This window comes from Rutidosis leptorrhynchoides, chromosome 8 (assembly GCF_046630445.1).
Source record: "Rutidosis leptorrhynchoides isolate AG116_Rl617_1_P2 chromosome 8, CSIRO_AGI_Rlap_v1, whole genome shotgun sequence".
Taxonomy (NCBI): Eukaryota; Viridiplantae; Streptophyta; class Magnoliopsida; order Asterales; family Asteraceae; genus Rutidosis; species Rutidosis leptorrhynchoides.
Window position 1 is genome coordinate 249,463,804 of NC_092340.1, and position 17,645 is coordinate 249,481,448.

The 17,645-nt window shown below is 38.8% G+C and overlaps 1 pseudogene; it reads left to right on the plus strand.

Annotated features, from left to right (window-relative positions):
* Nucleotides 1-1,614: 1,614 nt before the first annotated feature.
* On the plus strand, nt 1,615-12,153 carry LOC139861225 (uncharacterized; annotated as a pseudogene).
* Nucleotides 12,154-17,645: the final 5,492 nt, after the last annotated feature.

Sequence of the window (17,645 nt, forward strand, 5' to 3'; positions counted from 1 at the left end):
ACTGTCGTAGGGCGCCATTCCCAAGTCAGAGATGAGAGAGATAGAGTTTTTTGTTTTGGTGCTTGGAAAAAAGATGGACTGATCTGAGAAGTAAGGTGGACGGTGAAGAGACTGAAAAGGAAAAAGTTTTAAATTAAAGATAAAATATATATATTTATCTTTAATTTTTTTACGATATACAGTACAATTAAATGAAAGACGTCCTACTCTACAAATATTTTAAATTAAAGATAAAATATTTCTTCTTGTTTTCTTAAACCCCAAGTAAAACCCTGTTATCAGCTATTAAGAAATCCATCCCCAAAATCCCAGTTCCACTAAACCCATATCAAAAAGTCGCTAATCAAATTTCACGATCGCTGATAAATTCTCAAACTTTCGATCACACTCATTTTCCCCAAAAATCTTTGAACCCTAAAATCATACACCTTGTTCTTTCAAACACAAATCTTTGAACCCTTCAATCCCACAACAATTTTGACCTAGTCGAACCCTACATTTCACTTTCTTACCGCCTTTATAGATCAAAAAAGAATGTTCTAGCTTATGAAATCTTGAATCAATTAGCAATCAATCAGTGGCAATTCTAGGATCAAAACCCAATGGGGTTCCAAAATTTTATTTGATAACTTTTTGCACAAAATATTGAATTTGGCGGGTCAAATCGGGTCGGGTCGGGTCGCGTTCAAAACATAAACATATCGCAAAATATAAGGTTATTCGTATTTTTTTACTATTGTCATTATAACAACCATCGAAAAATTGGATAATCCATTTCATGGCGTCTCACACTTAACCTACTTATTAGTCAGAGGTCCATTCGAAAGCAATATCTCTATCCATATAACATTGAGAGAGAAACATAATCAAGAAAGTCACTTGACCCCCAAGGAAAAAAATCCTGCTTCTGCCACTGCCCATACCCCACTTATGTGGGATTGCTATTGACTACAGTAATTTACAAGAAACATAATCAAGAAAGTTACTTGCTACAATGTTATTGTAATTGTTTAATAGATGGTATGGTTGATCAATGTTACTCTCTCCGTCCCTAATTTTATAGTTCAATATTTTATTTTGGGATGTTTCAAATTAATTGTTCACCTTCATAAAAAAAAATAATAAGAAGATTAAGTTCTATTATGCCTTTAATGTATGTAGATAGAAATAGAAAAAGAAAATGTAAGGGTAAAATTGAAAAGTAAATAAAAGTGTAACTTTTATGACATTTTCTTAAATTATATGTGTTTAATATATTCAATACTCATACTATAAAATTATATGTAGGCTAATTTCAAATACTTTATTAGTCCAAAATATCAAATTATAATCTCTAAAAATTTATGGGTTCCCATTATTATATTTAGTGGTGTCCTATACCGAAAAAAATAAAATTTTGCAATAAATTTTGAAAAACTAGTGGTGTCACCGGACCCCGTTACTAAACTCGCCACTGCAATCAATAAAGATATCCAAAACCTCATTGAAAAGATCAGATCTTTTTTTGATGAGAAAATTGGGTTCCTTAATGAGGTTGTTGTTGGGGACATGTTTAATACCTTGTTCTGTGTTTATGCTGATAATAACTGATTTAATGAGAGTTTAGAGGTTTTTGATTACGTGAAAAGTAATGGTTTTAGTAAGATTAATGATTGAAGAAGAAGATAAGGTGTTTGTTAAAATGTTTGAGAAAGGTATTCTGCCTGATGTGCATGCGTACAATTTAATGATTAGATGTACTTGTAAGCTAGGGATGTTGAAAAGGGCTTTTGAATTGTTCGATGAATTGGGCGAATGGGGTGTTGTCCCGAATGTACATAGTTATGGAGTCTTGCTCAATGGACAATGGCTTATGTGAATCAGGGGAGATGAAAGCTGCAGAAGATTTGTTAGTTGAAATGCAAAGTAAAGGTATTGAGGTTAATGATTTTATAGTTACTACGTTAATCTATGGTTATTGTAAAAAAGAAAACGTTGAGAATGCAATTAAGTTTATGAGTTTGATGGAGGAGAAAGGGTTTGAGCCTGGTGGCTTTTTGTATAGCATCATTGCTAACAATTTGTGTAAAGCAAACCGACATAAAGAAGCAAAGACATTATTGTTTACAATGATGGAAAAAGGTGTGGTTATGGATAGGCTATTTTATACGACGTTGATTGAAATATTTTGTAACCAAGGGGATTTTGTAGAAGCTAAAAGGACTTTGAGAGCGATAGAAGTAGAGAGAAGTCGAATGTTGTGACGTATAATGTATTTATTGATGGTTATTGTAACAAAGGGTTAATGAAGGATGCATACAAAATAAGGAATGAAATGGAAGAGAAGGGGGTGATGCCAGATGTTTATACGTACACTTCTTTAGTTTGTGGGGAACGTATGGCTGGTAGAGTAGATGACGCAAAGAAGCTGTTTGATGAAATGCCTCAAAGAGGTTTAGCTCGAAATGCTACAATATATAAGGCTATGATTTATGGTTTTTTAAAGGAAAGAAGAATTGGAGAAGATTCTAATGTAACATCCCGCCTTTTTCCGTTTACTTTTCCGTTTAACTATTTAAATCCCGTTATATGTTTATAACATCTCCCGTTAATACGTGTTTTAAAAATATCTCGTCTAGGTAATTCACGCACCCGCAACCGAACTTGAGGGACTAGTTTCGCCAAAATGCCAAAGAGGTGACTAGCCTTTGACTAGTCAACCCCCACCCCCATCTTTTCTTTTTCATTTTCCCTTTTCTTCTTCTACTTTCATATTTTCTCTCAATTTCTCAAACAAGGAATCATCATCTAAATCCAAGCTAGCGGGTGTCTTGCAAAACAAATTACATATTTGAAATCCTTGCAACTTCCTCTTCGATTCCATACCGACTTCATCAAGTTTGGGTAACTTTCTAAAATCACTAGATTTTGTGTTCTTGATATTTTTGAACTTATAAAGTTGTTAATTAGTGTCTATGGCTCAAGTCTAACATGAATATATGATTTATATGCTCGATTTCATTATTTGAAGTAACTAGCTTGAGTATGAACTTTGGTGTGTTTGATTTGGTGATTTGGTTGTTTGAATGTTGTTAAATGTTATAAATGCATGTATTAAATGTGTTCCTAGTATCACTAGCTTCAAATTGATGTGTAGGTTGCTTGAGAAAACTCCATAAACTTGATTAGTGATTTTGGTGAATTCGGGTTAGGGTTTGATAAGCTTGAAATGAATATTTGATGCATTGAATGACATGAATTGTAGTTAGTAAGTAGTTAGTTGTATTGTATGCTCGATTACCTATAAAACGGCATGTTATATGTATGCATTAAATGCCCGAATCATAAATGTGCACTTATCAAATTTGTGTATTAAATGTGTGCATTAATTGATCATTTACTTTGGAAAGCCGATTGTTACAAATAACATTTTTGGTTGGTGAAATGTATTTAGTTGTGTCTTTGTCAAATTACCTTTCTAACGATATAAGATACGAGTTCTAAGTATTAGCGGTTTGCGAGTTATGCTTGAAAGTGTTTGGAATTGAGACTTGGACATTTGAGACTGACCAGGTACCAGTTCCCGTGTATTGTCGCGGCGCGACAATTTGGGGCCGCGGCGCGGCCTAAGCCGTGTCCAGTTTCTGACCTCTTTGGTCAAAATACGAAAAATGTTTGGCACACTATGGACCTCCGATTCACATGAGACTTGTTCTAACATGCTTATATATGAATAAAAACCTCAGAAAAATAGTTCGGGACCCGACCCGAACGTGTTGACTTTCGTTGACTTTGACCGACCAAAGTTTGACTTTTTGTCAAACTTAACCAAATGATTATGCAACCTTCCTAACTTGTTTCTGTACTTGTATCTTGCATGAAACTTGACAATTTGATTCACATGCTACATAATCGAGTCGTAACGAGCCATAGGACTAATTAAACATCTTTGACCTATCGTGTTTACCGTTATTGATACGACCTATTGGTTTAGGTCAAGACTAGCACTATCCTTCGCACACGTTACTTTGTGAAGTACTTTTCATACGTGCACTCAAGGTGAGATCATAGTCCCATCTTTCAACAACTTTTATGCTTTAAACTATGGGATGAGAAACATATACGTATCATACTTTTACACTTGAACACAAGTACGAAAACGAACATTCCACGTACGGGTTTGAACAAAAAGCCTCAATTCAATTATCATTAGTTACACTTGCAGGGTGTAAACGTGAACTTATATTATGTGATCACATGGGCTTGACGAGCCTCATTCGGACGGTTCGCTACCGTTAGCGGATGAAATATATTTTCGGGTCTAGTGTATGTTCTAACACTACGCAAAGGGTGCAAAACAGTTAAGTTTGATAATTGGGTGCCCGGGATACAAACAACAACTTTGGAATGCAAATGATTTTGATAATCATCTTATACTAAATCTTGTGGTTCAAATACAACGTTTACTAAAACACCTATGATTTCACCAACGTTTTCGTTGACAGTTTTCTATATGTTTTCTCAGGTCCTTGAAAGCTACTTGATACATGCTTCCGCACTCTTTTTGATACTTGCTTGGATGTCGAGTATACATGCATAGATGGAGCGTCTTTTGACTACTTTAAATTGTGTCGCATAGGTTTCATTCGTACGTTAAACATTGTAATGTAACTAGTCTTTCGAACTACATTTGTAAACTTGAAACATCCTTTTTCTTATAAAATAAATGCGACATATTTTGGTTAAAAGTCATAATAAAGACTTATGACCACGCAACGGGACCGAAGTAGTCGGGGCCGTCAAACATGATTTGGTCGGGTCGCTACAGATGGTATCAGAGCGTTGGTTGTAGGGATTTAGAGTTCATTGGTGTCAACCCCGAGTCATAGGGTACATTGGTGAGTCTAGACTACAACCGGCATATAGACTTGAAGTAGGAATTACTTGACTATTTGTGCATTTATACTCGAACGCTTCTACTCATATCTACTCTTATTTCATCTAAATCTCACGTTGTTTAATTTGATTGACACGCCACCTTGACTATATGAAATAATGTCGAATGCAAATATGAATCAGGGTAATATAATTTCCGGGATTATAATACGGTGACTCATATGAACGTTCCGACATTATGACATAAAGAATTTAAGGCGAGTCAAGGAAAATTTTCTCTCTATCTTTATTCCATATCACGGTTAGTATTATTTAGAATACTAACCAACGGTATTCTTTTGTTTTGAAGGAACAATGCCTCCTCGTCATGCACCACGCCGTGAAACACCCGAACAAGCTCTACAACGCATGATAGCCACCGCCGTAGATGCGGCCATGGCCGGTCACTCATCCAACAACAATAACAATAATAATAACAATAACCAAAACAACAACAACAACAACAACAACAACAACAACAATGGAGCCGGTAACTCAAACGAGGGATGCTCCTATAAAGCCTTCATGGGGTGCAAACCTCACACTTTTGATGGAACCGGGGGACCGGTTGTGCTCACCCGATGGTTTGAGCAAACGTAAGCCGTCTTTAGCATAAGTGGTTGTCGGGACCAAGACAAGGTCAAATACTCCACTCACACTTTCGCCGGTGTCGCTCTTACATGGTGGAATACTTATGTACAATCGGTGGGTACCGATGAAGCTCACGCCCTCTCTTGGGCCGATTTAAGGGAAAAGATGGTCATCGAATATTTCCCTCGCGAAGAAACCCGAAAGCTCGAACAAGAGCTAAGAACCTTGGAGGCGGTCGGAAACGATCTCAATGCCTATAATCAACGATTCGCCGAACTATCCTTGATGTGCCCAAACCTCGTGAACCCCGAATCTCAAAGGGTCGAACTTTATATGTATGGTCTTCCAAAGAGCATCAAACAAGGGGTGATGTCATCCAAACCCGCTAACCTACAACAAGCTTTGAACATGGCCCGCCAATTGATCGAAACGGTTGATGAAATCGTAGTACCGGCGCCTAAAGCCGAGGACAAGTCGGGTAACAACAAAAGAAAATGGGAAGCCCCTCAATCAAGAAACAACTACAACAACAACTTCACCAAAAAGCCTTTCACCTCCGACGCCAAGAAAAGTTATGGCGGAAATAAACCCTTTTGCAACAAATGCCACAAACACCACTATGGTGAATGTAGCAATCTATTTTGCCACCGGTGCCAAAGGGGTGGTCATGTGGCCAACGATTGTAGAAGTGCCGCCCCCGTCGCTCAAAAGGTGCCCAATGCACCAAAATCGGGTACTTGTTATGAATGTGGCCAAACGGGTCATTTTAGAAATGCCTGTCCGAAGAAGAAAGCCAACCCCAACACACGCGGCCGAGCTTTCAACATCAACACCGAGGAAGCCCGAGATGACAATGAATTAGTCACGGGTACGTGTCTCCTCAACAACACTTATGTTACTTGTTTATTCGATTCGGGTGCCGATAAGAGTTTTGTATCCAAGACTTTGACTCATTCTTTTTGCACTCCACCACTTCCACTAGATACCACTTATACCATTGAAGTGGCTAACGGGAAACTATTAAGTGCCGACACATATTACCGGGGGTGTACGTTAAACATTTTGGGTAAGGAATTTGAAATTGACTTGATACCCATGGAACTAGGAAGCTTTGATGTAATAATCGGTATGAATTGGTTAGTCAAAACGAAATCTCACATCCTTTGTGAGCTTAACGCAATCCAAATTCCTATCGAGAATGGTGAACCTTTGATTGTTTATGGCGATAAGAGTTGCACCAGACTCAACCTCGTTTCGTGCCTTAAAGTTAGAAAACTACTCTGTAAGGGTTGTTTTGCGATCCTTGCCCACGTTAAGAAAGTCGAGTCCGATGAGAAGCATATCGATGATGTGCCTATTGTTAGTGACTTTTTCGATGTATTTCCCGACGAATTGCCGGGTCTTCCACCCCATCGACCGGTTGAATTCCAAATCGATCATATTCCGGGAGCCGCACCCGTAGCACGTGCACCATATAGACTCGCTCCATCCGAAATGCAAGAATTGCAAAGTCAAATCCAAGAACTACTTGATCGTGGTTTTATCCAACCTAGCCATTCACCTTGGGGCGCTCCGATTTTGTTTGTTAAAAAGAAAGACGGATCCCTACGAATGTGCATTGATTATCGTGAACTAAACAAATTGACGGTTAAGAACCGATATCCTCTTCCTTGCATCGATGACCTCTTTGATCAATTACAAGGGTCTTGCGTATATTCAAAAATCGATCTCCGCTCGGGTTATCATCAATTAAGGGTTAAGGGGGAAGATGTCTCCAAAACCGCTTTCCGAACTCGTTATGGTAGTTATGAATTTCTTGTAATGCCATTTGGTCTCACTAACGCACCGGCGGTGTTCATGGATCTTATGAACCGCGTGTGCAAACCGTATCTTGACAAATTCGTTATCGTGTTCATCGATGATATTTTGATCTATTCAAAAAGCGAAGAATAACACGAGGAACACCTCCGACTTGTGCTTGAACTTTTAAGACAAGAAAGACTCTATGCCAAATTCTCCAAGTGTGAATTTTGGTTGAAGGAAGTTCAATTTCTTGGTCATGTTGTAAGTGACCAAGGTATTAAAGTCGATCCATCAAAAATCGAAGCCATTAGTAAATGGGAAACTCCTACTACTCCGACTCACATTCGTCAATTCTTGGGTCTCGCCGGGTACTATCGTAGATTCATCGAAAACTTCTCTTTGGTTGCACGTCCTCTAACCGCATTAACTCACAAGGGAAAGAAATTCATTTGGGCGACCGAGCAAGAATCCGCATTCCAAATCTTGAAGACAAAGCTTACCACCGCTCCTATCTTGTCACTTCCCGAAGGCAACGATGATTTTGTTGTGTATTGCGATGCCTCGAAACATGGTTTTGGGTGTGTGTTGATGCAACGAACGAAAGTCATTTCTTATGCTTCTCGACAACTCAAAATTCATGAACGAAACTACACGACACATGATCTCGAACTCGGAGCCGTTGTCTTTGCACTTAAAATGTGGAGACACTATCTTTATGGAACCAAGAGTACTATCTTTACCGATCACAAAAGTATCCAACACATCTTCGATCAAAAGCAACTAAACATGAGACAACGAAGGTGGATTGAAACCTTAAACGATTACGATTGCGAACTTCGTTACCATCCTGGGAAGGCAAACGTAGTAGCCGATGCCTTAAGTCGAAAAGAAAGAGCGGTGCCTCTTCGTGTCCGAGCCTTAAACATCACCATCCACACCAACCTTAATAGCCAAATTCGGGTAGCCCAAGATGAGGCTCTCAAGGATGAAAACGTTTCACACGAGCTCTTGAACATTCTCGTCTCTCGATTCGAAACTAAGGAAACCGGACTCCGATATTTCGCCGGAAGGATTTGGGTGCCTAGTTATGGGAACCTACGAAGTCTCATTTTAGATGAAGCCCATAAGTCACGATACTCGATCCACCCCGGTGCCAATAAGATGTACCACGACCTTAAACAACAATATTGGTGGCCGAACATCAAAAGGGATGTAGCTACTTATGTTTCCAAGTGTTTGACATGTTCCAAAGTCAAAGCCGAACACCAAAGACCGTCCGGACTACTTCAACAACCCGAGATCCCGCAATGGAAGTGGGAAAGGATAACGATGGATTTTATCACCAAACTACCAAAAACGACGGGCGGTTATGATACCATTTGGGTTATTGTTGACCGTCTCACCAAATCCGCACACTTTCTTGCCATGAAGGAGACCGACAAAATGGAGAAACTTGCGCAACTTTACATTAAAGAAATCGTAGCCCGACACGGTGTACCTTTATCGATTATCTCCGACCGAGATGGCCGTTTTGTTTCTAGATTTTGGCGTACCTTGCAAGAAGCGTTGGGAACGCGTTTAGACATGAGCACCGCATATCATCCTCAAACCGATGGACAAAGCGAACGTACAATTCAAACCTTGGAGGACATGTTACGAGCTTGCGTGGTTGATTTTGGAAAAGCTTGGGACAAGCACTTACCTCTCGCCGAGTTCTCTTACAACAATAGTTATCACGCGAGTATTAAAGCCGCACCTTTTGAAGCGCTATACGGCTGAAAATGTCGTTCACCTCTTTGTTGGGCCGAGGTAGGCGACGTGCAAATCACCGGACCCGAACTCATTCACGAAACCACCGAGAAGATCGTACAAATCCGAGATAGGCTCCGGACGGCCCGGAGTCGTCAAAAGTGCTACACCGACAAAAGACGCAACGACCTCGAATTTCAAGTCGGTGACCGAGTAATGTTAAAAGTTGCACCTTGGAAAGGTGTAATCCGTTTTGGGAAACGCGGGAAGCTAAATCCGCGGTATATTGGTCCTTTCGAAATCTTGGAGCGTATTGGAAACGTTGCTTATCGTTTAGATCTTCCGCCTCAATTGAACTCCGTTCATCCTACCTTCCATGTATCTAACTTAAAAAAGTGTCTTGCCGAACCCGATATCGTCATCCCTCTCGAGGAACTTACTATTGATGACAAGCTTCATTTTGTGGAGGAACCGGTTGAAATTGTGGACACCTCCGTCAAGACATTGAAACAAAGCCGAATCCCGATTGTTAAAGTCCGTTGGAACGCCAAAAGAGGACCCGAGTTTACTTGGGAAAGGCAAGATCAAATGCAAAAGAAATACCCTCATTTATTCCCAATTCCGGAAACGCAGGATTCCGAGGAAGAAACAACGACTACTACGCCTACTTAAATTTCGGGACGAAATTTCTTTTAAGGAGTAGGTAATGTAACATCCCGCCTTTTTCCGTTTACTTTTCCGTTTAACTATTTAAATCCCGTTATATGTTTATAACATCTCCCGTTAATACGTGTTTTAAAAATATCTCGTCTAGGTAATTCACGCACCCGCAACCGAACTTGAGGGACTAGTTTCGCCAAAATGCCAAAGAGGTGACTAGCCTTTGACTAGTCAACCCCCACCCCCATCTTTTCTTTTTCATTTTCCCTTTTCTTCTTCTACTTCCATATTTTCTCTCAATTTCTCAAACAAGGAATCATCATCTAAATCCAAGCTAGCGGGTGTCTTGCAAAACAAATTACATATTTGAAATCCTTGCAACTTCCTCTTCGATTCCATACCGACTTCATCAAGTTTGGGTAACTTTCTAAAATCACTAGATTTTGTGTTCTTGATATTTTTGAACTTATAAAGTTGTTAATTAGTGTCTATGGCTCAAGTCTAACATGAATATATGATTTATATGCTCGATTTCATTATTTGAAGTAACTAGCTTGAGTATGAACTTTGGTGTGTTTGATTTGGTGATTTGGTTGTTTGAATGTTGTTAAATGTTATAAATGCATGTATTAAATGTGTTCCTAGTATCACTAGCTTCAAATTGATGTGTAGGTTGCTTGAGAAAACTCCATAAACTTGATTAGTGATTTTGGTGAATTCGGGTTAGGGTTTGATAAGCTTGAAATGAATATTTGATGCATTGAATGACATGAATTGTAGTTAGTAAGTAGTTAGTTGTATTGTATGCTCGATTACCTACAAAACGACATGTTATATGTATGCATTAAATGCCCGAATCATAAATGTGCACTTATCAAATTTGTGTATTAAATGTGTGCATTAATTGATCATTTACTTTGGAAAGCCGATTGTTACAAATAACATTTTTGGTTGGTGAAATGTATTTAGTTGTGTCTTTATCAAATTACCTTTCTAACGATATAAGATACGAGTTCTAAGTATTAGCGGTTTGCGAGTTATGCTTGAAAGTGTTTGGAATTGAGACTTGGACATTTGAGACTGTCCAGGTACCAGTTCCCGTGTATTGTCGCGGCGCGACAATTTGGGGCCGCGGCGCGGCCTAAGCCGTGTCCAGTTTCTGACCTCTTTGGTCAAAATACGAAAAATGTTTGGCACACTATGGACCTCCGATTCACATGAGACTTGTTCTAACATGCTTATATATGAATAAAAACCTCAGAAAAATAGTTCGGGACCCGACCCGAATGTGTTGACTTTCGTTGACTTTGACCGACCAAAGTTTGACTTTTTGTCAAACTTAACCAAATGATTATGCAACCTTCCTAACTTGTTTCTGTACTTGTATCTTGCATGAAACTTGACAATTTGATTCACATGCTACATAATCGAGTCGTAACGAGCCATAGGACTAATTAAACATCTTTGACCTATCGTGTTTACCGTTATTGATACGACCTATTGGTTTAGGTCAAGACTAGCACTATCCTTCGCACACGTTACTTTGTGAAGTACTTTTCATACGTGCACTCAAGGTGAGATCATAGTCCCATCTTTCAACAACTTTTATGCTTTAAACTATGGGATGAGAAACATATACGTATCATACTTTTACACTTGAACACAAGTACGAAAACGAACATTCCACGTACGGGTTTGAACAAAAAGCCTCAATTCAATTATCATTAGTTACACTTGCAGGGTGTAAACGTGAACTTATATTATGTGATCACATGGGCTTGACGAGCCTCATTCGGACGGTTCGCTACCGTTAGCGGATGAAATATATTTTCGGGTCTAGTGTATGTTCTAACACTACGCAAAGGGTGCAAAACAGTTAAGTTTGATAATTGGGTGCCCGAGATACAAACAACAACTTTGGAATGCAAATGATTTTGATAATCATCTTATACTAAATCTTGTGGTTCAAATACAACGTTTACTAAAACACCTATGATTTCACCAACGTTTTCGTTGACAGTTTTCTATATGTTTTCTCAGGTCCTTGAAAGCTACTTGATACATGCTTCCGCACTCTTTTTGATACTTGCTTGGATGTCGAGTATACATGCATAGATGGAGCGTCTTTTGACTACTTTAAATTGTGTCGCATAGGTTTCATTCGTACGTTAAACATTGTAATGTAACTAGTCTTTCGAACTACATTTGTAAACTTGAAACATCCTTTTTCTTATAAAATAAATGCGACATATTTTGGTTAAAAGTCATAATAAAGACTTATGACCACGCAACGGGACCGAAGTAGTCGGCGCCGTCAAACATGATTTGGTCGGGTCGCTACATCTAAGTTGTTCGATGAGATGAAAAAGTGCAGGTATTTAAGCGGATGACAAACTTGTGCTCTTCTCTTGTTTAAAGCATTCATAGTGTTAACGGTTAAATCGTATAATTGTATTATATAGATTTGATCCTTTTGAAAAGTTATACATTCATATTCGTTTGAACCCATGAACTCATTACCAGAAGCAACTGTAAATAGCGACGAATAAAGCCCATAATGCAGCATCAGTATTTTAGCTTGTCGACCCGACCCAGACCCATTTTACATGGTTTTTACGACCACACTTTCTTGGCGATGTCATGATCATGATATAATCAATGATCCAATGCAATATTTTGTGTTTTTGTCTATAACAAATTAACAAGACACATATATCATTTGTTTTTCAAGTAGAAGTAGATTCAAGATTGGAATATCAACACGTTCACAAATAAGTTGGTGTATTTGAGTTTTGATTTGTCAACGAATGACTCGAAGATCAATTTTTCTTACTTTTACTTGTGAGCATCGAAAATGGGTTTACGTATAGAAGATGTTCTTTTGTGACATTCTATCAATACATTGCTTTAATAATTATATAGAATAGAATATAGAACTGTTTACACTATAATGGTCAAAGCTTTCTTAAAGTTTCTCAATAAAACGCAATAGAAATATTCTACAATAACCATCCGGGCTTAGCTTGGATGGCCACCTCTTGGGATAGGCCTCACCTTTGGTGCAGGTTCGATTCTCAGGGGGACGGGGTTTTCCCGGATATTATATATACTTCCTGTTCCCCTTGTGGGGTCTTCCCCTTGTGGGGCAGGGGGGTCCCCTACTACAGTCTGCTGGGTAGGGTGTATAATAAAATCGATTGGGTCGTCACAGCGAAGATCGAGACCGGGTTTTCTCGTTGCGTGTGTAGCGTAAGTGGTGTGTTAGCCACTGATCTAGGCCGTTAAAAAAAAAAGAAATATTCTACAATACACAAAACATAGTAATTGAATCTTTAGACCAAAGACTCAATTTTGACAAACTTTCTGCTAAAAAAAAGTTATGTTTTCCTGGTATGTTTGAATGAGACTAGCTTGTAGCTGGAACTATAAGCTTAAGCTTATTTTTTTAGCTAGAAGCTGGAGTTTATGTAAGTTGAAGCTTAATTTTTAAGCGCCAGCTCCAGCTATAATTGTTTGGTAAAGTAGCTGTAAAATGACATAAAAGAACAAAAAAATAAATGATAAATAATAATTTAGAGACTAATAATTTAATTTTACTTCCATGAACTTTCTAAATTATTTTCATAAGCTACTTCAACTAGGTTATTTTTTTAAAGCTTATTTATTTCATAAGTTTGAATATTTGTCTATCAAACAAAACTAGAAGTTCGAGCTTATGAAAAAAATAATCTTAAGCTCCCATAAGCTTATGTGCCAAACACATTCAAAAACCTCATTTGATAAAAAGTTTTGCTCACGAAAACATCAAATAAACATTATAAATACAGGACGGTATTGCTAATACTGTACAATTACTTTGACTAGTAAAGAAAACTGGCAGTATTAAAACAAACATATTTTAGTGACTGTTATATAATCCAAAACCAACCCCGACCGCCTTGCAACTTTTAATAACATTTATCATGAAATACAAATGGATCATATGCACAAAAACATGTATTTAAAAACGAACTCCTTGAACACTACTTGCTTGTTAAAGTACAACTAGAAGGTGGCCAGAGCACGCTTCGCTGCGCGGTTAGACAGCAGCCCTTTAAGCTTCAACTTTTAGCATCTTCTCTGTCTCTGTTGGGATCAATAAACTTCACTCTCACAAGGGAAGAAACAATCATAAATGAAATAACAGTTTAAAAGCATAAGTAATAAATTTATAAATATATGTCTAAAGTGTCAGTGACAACTTTAACAAAAAAATGTATTACACTATAGCCAACAACATGTAAGAGTGCAAACCAAAGTCTCACATCGGTCATGGGACAAAACAAATGTATGTATATAAGTCTAAGGGGAAGTCCCTCTATCACCAATTGGTTTTAGAAAAGGATGGACTCTTGGGCTTATATTACATGACATTGTGTTTGGGCTATACGATCCTTACAACTGGTATCTAGAGCACAAGGTTTCGTTAAGGGAACGATGGCGGAAGATGGGAAGTTTAGAATCGACCGATTCGATGGAAGAGACTTTGGTTTTTGGAAGATGCAAATTGAAGATTACTTGTATCAAAAGAAGCTACACCAACCCTTGTTAGAGACCAAGCCCGAAAGCATGGACGATGCCGATTGGACGCTTTTGGATCGTCAAGCTTTGGGTGCTATTCGTCTTTCACTTGCTAAGAACGTTGCATACAACGTTGTGAATGAGAAGACGACGTTTGCTTGCTTGAAAGCACTCTCTAACATGTATGAGAAACCTACAGCTGCAAATAAGGTATTTCTCATGCGTCAATTGTTTAATACTAAGATGAAGGAAGGTACGAGTGCAACGGATCATATCAATGAATTTAATAATATCGTTTCAAGACTTGAATCGGTAGAGATTAAGTTTGATGATGAACTAAAAGCACTTATCTTGCTTTCATCATTACCGGAAAGTTGGTCGGGTACGGTTACCGCGGTTAGTAGCTCTACGGGAACTACTAAGCTAGCGTTTGAAGCTATAAGGGATTTGATTCTTGGTGAAGATACTCGTAGAAGAAACTCGGGAGAATCGACATCCGGTTCTTTGTTAAGTACCGACAACCGTGGTAGAAAATTTGAACGCGGTGAGAAGAAGGGTAGGAAGAAGTCTAAGAAGAGGCATCCATCGAAAGATAGAAGTGAAGTTACTTGTTGGGGTTGCAATCAAAAAGGGCACTTTCAAAGGAATTGCAAAAATGGTTCCACGAAAGGTGTAAACTTGGCCGAAGGGGAAAGTGATGATGCACTTTTGTGTAGTGTTGAAAATTCTATGGAGTCTTGGATCTTGGATTCGGGGGCTTCGTTTCATGCTACTCATATCAAAAGCATGATGAAGAATTTTCGTTCATATCAAGGCAAGGTGAGATTGGCGGACAACAAGCAACTCAACATAGAGGGCATTGGAGATGTTTTTTTGAAGACTACTCTTGGTTCTAATTGGACTTTGAAGAACGTAAGGTACATTCCTAAATTGAAAAGGAAACTTATTTCGGTTGGTCAATTAGATGATGAAGGTAACGCGGTGACTTTTGAAAACTGCCAATGGAAGGTGGTTAAGGGTAGTAGTATTGTGGCTCGTGGACATAAAAGGGGAACACTTTATATGGTTGAAGTGTTTGATGAAGACACGGTGGTTGCTACGGTTAATGTTGAGTCCGAATCAACTCTATGGCACCGAAGACTCGGGCATATGAGTGAGAAGGGTATGAAGATGCTTGTTTCGAGTGGGAGAATTCCGGATTTGAAGAAGGTAGAACTTGGGTTTTGCGAACCATGTGTTTATGGGAAGCAAAAGAAGGTGACTTTTGGGAAATCAGGGAATGCACCTAAGTTGGAGAAATTGGAGCTCGTTCATACGGATGTGTTTGGTCCAACTAATGTAGAATCACATGGAGGTTCTCGTTATTATGTCACCTTCATTGACGACTCCACTCGAAAGGTATGGGTTTATTTTCTTAAAGCTAAATCCGATGTATTTAATACTTTTGTGAAGTGGAAAGCTATGGTAGAAAATGAGACTAACTTGAAGGTTAAGTGCTTAAAGTCGGATAATGGAGGAGAATATGGTAGTCTTGATTTTAAAGACCATTGTGCAAAGCTCGGTATTAGAATGTTGAAAACGGTACCGGAGACACCGCAACACAATGGGGTCACCGAACGTATGAATCGTACGTTAAATGAAAGGGCTAAGAGTATGAGACTACATGCCGGTTTGCCTAAAATGTTTTGGGCGGATGCGGTTAACACGGCGGCTTATTTGATAAATAGGGGACCCTCAACACCGTTGGGTTTCCGAATTCTCGAGGAAGAATGGCAAGGCAAGAAGGTGAGTTATGGTCACCTTAGGATCTTTGGGTGTAATGCATATGTGAAGACCAAAGATGCGGATAAAGACAAGCTTGAAGCTAAGTCAAAGAAGTGTATTTTCATAGGCTACGGGTCGGATGAAATGGGCTATCGTTGTTGGGACAACGAAGCTAGAAAAGTAATTCGTTCGCGAGATGTTACTTTTGATGAAGATTCGGTCTATGGCAAACCGGAAACGGGGAGTCCTAAACCGAGTCAAGTTACTTTTGACGATGTTTCTATTGATGATCTTGCAGGTTCTAGTGGAAGTTTGGGAAACAATGAATTGCCGAATGACGGTGAGGTGTCGGGAAATGCTAATGATGGGGATGATTCGGAAAGCGGTGATGATTCCGAACATAGTGCGAGTTCTAGTGATGAGGAGGTTACAAATGAAACCGGTCCAACCATTTCGGTTAATCCTACACTAAGACGCTCGACTAGGGTGCCCAAACCTAATCCTAGGTATTCTCCATCAGCAAACTACTTGCTTTATACCGAGAATGGTAAACCCGAAAGTTACTTTGAGGCAAGAAAAACAAAAGAATTCATACAATGGGAACTTGCCATGAAAGAAGAGATGGGATCACTTGAGAAGAACAAGACTTGGTCACTAGTGAAGTTACCTCATGATAAAAGGGCATTGCAAAGCAAATGGGTATATAGAATCAAGAATGAGATGGATGGCAAGAAAAGGTACAAGGCTCGTTTGGTAGTCAAAGGCTTTCAACAAAAGGAAGGGGTTGACTACAAAGAGATATTTTCACCGGTTGTTAAAATGACTACTATCCGTTTGGTACTTTCTATGGTTGCATCCGAAGACTTACATCTAGAGCAACTAGATGTGAAGACTGCATTCTTGCATGGTGATCTTGTTGAAGAGATCTACATGAGGCAACCCGAGGGCTTTGAGGTAAAGGGTAAAGAGAAGTGGGTTTGTAAGCTAAAGAAAAGTTTGTATGGATTGAAGCAAGCACCTCGACAATGGTACTTGAAGTTTGATGATTTTATGAAGAAGATTGGTTTCTTAAGATGTGAAGCGGATCACTGTTGCTACTTGAAGAAATCCAAGTCTTCTTATATAATCTTATTGTTGTATGTTGATGACATGTTACTTGCAGGTTCAAACATGTCCGAAATTAACAAGTTGAAGGGATTACTTTCCCGAGAATTCGAGATGAAAGATCTTGGCGGTGCTAAGCAAATACTTGGCATGAGTATTGTGCGTGATCGTGTGAAGGGCACTCTATACTTGTCTCAATCCAAATATATTGAGAAAGTAATAGAGAGGTTCAACATGGAAGATTCAAAGGCTCGTTCTATGCCTTTGGAAAGCACCTTAAAGCTATCGAAAAGTCAATCACCAAAGACGGAAAGAGACAAGAAGGATATGGAAAAGGTTCCATATGCATCAGCCGTGGGTAGTATTATGTATGCCATGGTTTGTACAAGACCCGATATTGCTCAAGCAGTGGGAGTTGTAAGTCGTTATATGTCTAATTCGGGAAAAGAGCATTGGGAAGCGGTCAAATGGTTGCTTCGTTATTTGAAAGGTACTTCTAA